The sequence below is a fragment of the Pinus tabuliformis genome, chromosome 8 (assembly GCF_031772625.1).
Source record: "Pinus tabuliformis cultivar Carrire ecotype Pingquan chromosome 8, CPIR1, whole genome shotgun sequence".
In the NCBI taxonomy this organism is placed as follows: Eukaryota; Viridiplantae; Streptophyta; class Pinopsida; order Pinales; family Pinaceae; genus Pinus; species Pinus tabuliformis.
Window position 1 is genome coordinate 1,246,203,692 of NC_142294.1, and position 6,436 is coordinate 1,246,210,127.

Consider the following 6,436-nt stretch of genomic DNA (forward strand, 5'->3'; position numbering starts at 1 on the left):
GTAGCCCTTGAATATGTTATGATCCTTCCTCAATGCTTGATGTATTCTTGATTGGATGGTTTGGTGTTCTTCGACTTGCTTCAATCCTTTTATGAAGCTTGATTCTAGTGTGTCAACTTGCTTTGAATGCCCCTTTCTTACTTCAACTCCTAAGCTCTAATACCATGTTGAGAAATCTAGGGCATAGATAGTTAAAATATTTCTCTGATTGATAATTGCTTGTGATATAATTTTACTTCTTATCTTATGATATTTTCTTCATTATATTATTTTTGTATTCTTTTCATCAAGAAAATTACCAATAATAAAAGACAAGTGACACAATATGTAGGCTTGTTAGCCAGGGCCAAAACCTCTCAACTCTTGAGAGGAAAACCCGATCAAAACTCTTCTTCTATATTTTCAATTGACGATTACCAAGACCATGAAATAGAACCTTGACTCTAGTATCCTCCCAAGAACCTTTCCACCATCTTTGATGCTCTGCCTCTTCCCTTAGACTTACTTTCTTGATCTGGAACTGCTCTCCTCGACTCCTAGAGAAACTCGGTCTCTATCCTTCACATTGCTACTTCTCGACTTCTTATAGAGAAACTTTGTCTCTATGATTTCATTGGCTTCCTCTAGAGAATCTCAGTATCTAGATCTCTATCTCAGTTACCAAGTATCCAGAAGAATCCTTCCTTCGTTGTCCCGAAATAAACCTTCTTTGTTATGCCCCAAAAGAATCCTCCTTCGCTAGCCTAGAAGAAACCTATCTTCGCACTTTTCAGAAGAAATCTATCTTCACACTGCCTAGAAGAATCCTATATTCACACTGCCCAGAAGAATCTTCCTTCACTTTCCCTTCACTTTTTCTTCGCACTTCTCTTGCCCCCTTCTTCGCACTTCTTCTTCTGAGATCAAGTCAAGTTGCTTGCCTCTAATGGAGGCCGAGTGTGGCTATATATACACCTCATCATATGTCCTTTAGGTCGACATGATAGCTAGAGGTTAGGTCGATTTATTCTAGCATGTTCTTCCATCATTGTAGGCCGACTTGAAGAGGATGAGTGACAAGGGCTTGGAGGATGCTTTACATAGACAAATTTGACTTTAGACAAAGTGTAATATGACTTCATTACATGACAATGACTCTAACATTTTATGACTAGATGACAAATAATTCCTAAAGAATCTCAATGGGAGTCTTAACTCGAAAACAAAATCTCTTGCTCATGAAACCCATGAAGCAAGTCAATATAATAATTTTATTTTTCTTCTTTGAATCTCATTACATAAAATCATAATTATATGTCATTATGAAGACCGAACCTAGTTACACTTTTCAACACAATGTTGGTTAGACATGACTCATAATGTAGCGTGATGTTAAGCAATGTGTATTCTTCATAATAGGGTACTAGCTATTTTATATGTATAAATTAGGGTTTCAAAAATTGTTTTATGTTTTTGAGAGGACATCATGAGATTGTAACCTAAACAATAGAAAACAATGCAAAGGATGCAAAAATTTGGGGGCTTCTTGTTAAATAGAGAGCTTCTACAAGCTCCCTATATTGGAAACATGTACCCAAGGTCCCATTTCCTTGATGTCGAAGCTACCAAGTTATTAGAACATTCCCATCCTAAGTGAGTATGTTTCATACTTGTTCCAAAGCTCCCAAAAATGTCAAAACTACGGAGACAAGTTTCTAAGATGTCAGGAGCATTTCTTTTGCAACTATATTGAAAGCTAATTGTGGTGTTAGAACACAAAACTTTTAGAACTAGATTTAAATTTAAAAGAACTATATTATAACAAGTAATATGAATAAGATAGAACAAATATCATATAAAACACTTATATGAAGGATATTCAATCTTGGGAAAATACTTGCTAAAGGAGTATCCCCCACTTAGTGCACACATCCTCAATTGAATGTTGCCACTTTGTTGGAGCTATGTGCAAAATGTCGGCTCAATCTCCTAGTCAATCCTAACAAGTCTGTACATATCCCTAATAGCTTGCTTTCTTGACATAGGAAAGTTAGTAACAAATCTAGATCTCAGTAGAAGAGGAATTTACAACATTAGCTAGGAAATTATGACAACCTACTCATTAAAAAAATGTCTCTTTGCTAATGTGCTCACTATAGGAAACACCCAAATCCATGCTAGCTACTCCCACGATTTACTAATTGCAATTGAACTCCATTTGCAATGAATCTTTCCTCTATTTATCATTGTTATGACCTCATGGGAACAAGATAATAAATCTATCACTCGACATAAAAGATCTATCATGAACCCTATTACAACCTAGTTTTCATTTGCTTAAGCATCACATAGCTATTCAACTTTTGGCAACACATTGTCTCTAGTTCTCTTAACGAAGACGATCTTTGCAGGAGTGATGATCGAGCAACAATGACCAAATAAACAAATAAATAACCCCTCAATAATCCCAAGATAACATCTATACACAAAGACGTAAGGTCGATGAGCATTTGTGAGCATAGAAATGAGGTGTTTGATTAAAACATAATTACCAATCAAACGAGTACTGAACCGAGTTCTCACATTTTAGAGGCAACAAAAAATCATCTGATTTTGAAAAGCACTGATTCATAATGCACCCTTTTTGTTGAGCATATTTTTGAGACTTGTAATTTTCTTATGTATTAAGTATGCACATTTTTTTTAAATGTTAATGATTTTGATGCCAATTTGAAAAGTGTTGATATAACATCAACCCCTTTTTTTGGGGGGCTTATTTTTGACACTTTGAAGTTTTTGATATATTAAGTATAGATAATTTTTTTAAAGTGTTGGTAATTATCATGTAGATTTTGAAAAACATCAACTCTTTTTTTAGGCATATTTTTGACACTTTAAATTTTCATGTGTCTTATGTATGCAATTTTTTAAAAAATGTTGATTATTTAACCATTTTTCAAGTTGTTTTATTCATTTTCTTGTTTTTCGTCTTAAGATGTTTGTTTTTCAAGGGTTTTTCAAACTTTTGTTTTTTGTTTTTCTTTGCAATGTTTTTTTTTTTAATGAAAATTTTAAATTTCTATGCAAAGTTTAAAAAAATAATAAAATTAATATTTTGAGGTTAAGATTTTTTATATATTTATATATCTTGAATTAATACTTCAATTCATATGAAATAATTGTCAAAAAAAAAAAAAATTTAAACACTCAACAAAAAATACACATTTTGCATATACATATAATTAAAAAAATATGTATTTCTAGACCTTTTAACTTAAAATGGCATGTTAAATAAAATGTTTTTTTGAACAAATTGAATAATTTTTTTTTTTTTTTGGAAAAATAACAAATTTCATGAAAATTTTAAGAAGAACATCTCCCCCTATGTTAGGCTTTATAAAAACGACCCTTACAACCAATTTAGTTGGATAGAGATCAGAGACATTAATAATAAAAAGTCCTACATAGCAATATGTTATTTCCCCCCCATTAATTCTAACTTCTATAAGAAGAAGAATCTAGATAAAACTAACCCTTACAATAGTCTAGAGAACGATATTTCTAGCCTAAAGAATGATGGTAATATCCTTTTAATAGGTGACTTCAATGCCCGAACTTCAAGCAACCAAGCTATTATTTTAAGCAATCATTCCAACCCTAATCCTCTTTGGTTAGACGAAGACCCTACCCTGGCTAGTAGGTACAAAAGGAGCTCTGAAGACCTCGGGGAAAATTTGTTTGGGTCAGAGCTTGTCAAGCTCTGTAGTGCTCAGGATCTCATAATTTGCAACGGTCTAAAAAAGTGGCCCAATTCCAGCAAGATGACCTGCATCCATGGACTTGGTAGCAGCGTGGTAGACTACGTTATTTCCGATCTTCCTTTATACAACGAAATGATAAACTTTGACATCTTAAACGACCACGAGCCTGACTCCGATCATAGGCCTTTACTTATAACCCTCAATTTTGTCATGCATAGAGTTCCCATAGAAACTAATACTTACAACCAAAAGAACTTAATATTTGATAAAAATAAAAAGGACCTCTTCCTAAATGAATTAAAAACTAATTTGCCTCCTTTATCTAGTATAGATAACATAGAAGACCTATATCATAATTTTACTACAACCCTCTCATATTTTATTAAAAAGTTCTCAATTGAAGTCTCTAATAATAAAAGAAATAGCAAAACCAATCCTTGGTATGACAAAGATTGTAAAAATGCGAGGAGAGCAATTAAGGAAGCTGTTGATGATTCTCTTAAAATGGACAAGATAAGAATATACAAAGCCCTAATTAAAAGGAAAAAGAGGCAGTACATTCGTCAAAGACAGGAGAATCTCTTACACCTCTCTAAGGTAGCTCCTAAAAAATTTTGGAGGCAGATTCTGACTAGGAAGACTAAGGATAATAATAAAATTGCTCTTCATGATTGGAATTCTTATCTTAAAAAGCTTTATGAATCTCCTAATGTCACGGATAATTTGGAAACCCTGCTCACAACGAAAGAAGTCTTCTCTTTATAAGACATTAAGTTTGGGGTTAATCGCCTCGCGAATGGGAAAGCTAAGGACATTGAAGGTTACCAGGCAGAAATCTTAAAAATTGGAGGCCCTGTCCTCATCCCCCACATCCACAAGCTTTTCAATCAAGCTGTTAAGCAAGGGTTCCCTAAACCTTGGACTGAGAGCCTCATTATCCCTATTTTTAAAAGTGGAGATACAAATAACCCCTCTAATTATCGAACAATTATGATCAGCCCTCTCTTAGCCAAATTATATGGTAGTATTCTGGAAAAAAAGTTAAGCATATGACTTGAAAGTGAAGGTAAGCGGGCTAAGGGCCAAGCAGGTTTCAGAAGGCATCACTCAACAACGGACCACCTTGTTACGCTAAGGATCATTGCGGAGGAATGTCGTAATGATAAATCCAATTTATTCTGCTGCTTTGTAGACTTTAGAAAGGCTTTCGATACGGTTCCTAGATACAACCTTTGGAATAGGTTAGAAGAGCTAAAGGTTCCTCTTGAGTTAAGAGCTGCTGCTATAAGGCTATACGAGAATGTAATTGCCAAGCTAAAGAACAAGGAGGGGTGGTCAAAAGATATCAAGTGTAACATCGGAGTTAAACAAGGTTGCCCCCTCTCCCCTACCCTATTTGGCATTTACATCGATAAGCTCGAAGGTTATTTAGAAGAAGCAGGATGTGGTGGCACAATATTAGCTGGGATAGTCATTATCCTTCTTCTCTATGCTGACGATATTGTTCTTCTGGCAAGGTGCCCTTCTGATCTTGATAAGCAGCTCAAGCTTCTTAAGGATTTCTGCTCTACCATGGGTATGACTGTTAATACAGACAAAACTAAAGTTATGATTATCAAATCTAAGAAGGACACTTGCGCTAATTTTACGTATGACAATAATAACTTGGAGGAAGTGTATTCTTACAAGTACCTAGGAATTGATATCCATCACAAGCTCAAATGGAACCATAGCATTGAGAAAAGGATCAATGGGGGATGGAAAGCTTATTTTGGTCTTGAAAACAATTGTAAAACAGCAAACCTCGTAATGTGGGATAAAAAGAAGTTCCTCTTTGAAACTTTAGTCACTCTTGTTATCTTATATGGCTGTGAAGTTTGGGGCTGCAACATCTCCAGAGAATCATGGAGGAAGATTGAGCAAATCCAGAAGCGTTTTATAACTTATAACCTGAAAATTAAAAGTAATACACCCTATCCTATTCTCCTTATAGAAGCAGGTCTTTCTTCTATTGAGAGCCTAGCTATGCTCAGGTTTCTGATGTACAAGCACAAGCTCAATAACATAGACAATCATAGACTTCCTAAGCTAGCTTTAAATTCCAGCCAAAATCACGTAAGGCTTAACCGAGGATGGCATAAGGACACAAGGGCCTGGTTAAACTATTGGGAGATCAATGAGAATGATGCTTTGCAAAACATAAATAACATTAAAGATATTGTTACTTCTAAGTTCAAAGAAAAATTGTGGTGTGAGAAAGATTTAGCGTCTAAAAGAAAATTAAGTTATTATAAGAAGGTCATCAACCCCACCCTTGAAGATCAAAAGTATCTCTCTATTCTAACTAGCTCAAAAAAGAAAATTAATATAGCAAAGATTAGAACGAATTCTCATGAGCTCCATAGCGAAACTGGCCGCTGGGTAGTTCCTAAAACGCCATGGATGGAAAGGATCTGCCATATTTGTGAGAATGGGAGCATCGAGGATGAAAACCACTTCCTCTTAGAGTGCCCTGCATACAATCACATTAGATCTCAATTTCACAACCTTTGTTACAATACTGACCTTCCTAGCCTTTTACAATGCCAAAATTATAGTGAACTCGGGAGGCTTCTCTCCAAACTTTTTGAGCATAGGAATAAAATCTTAAATCAAAATAAATAATTTGTCTTTTTAGGTCCGATAGATCATTATTT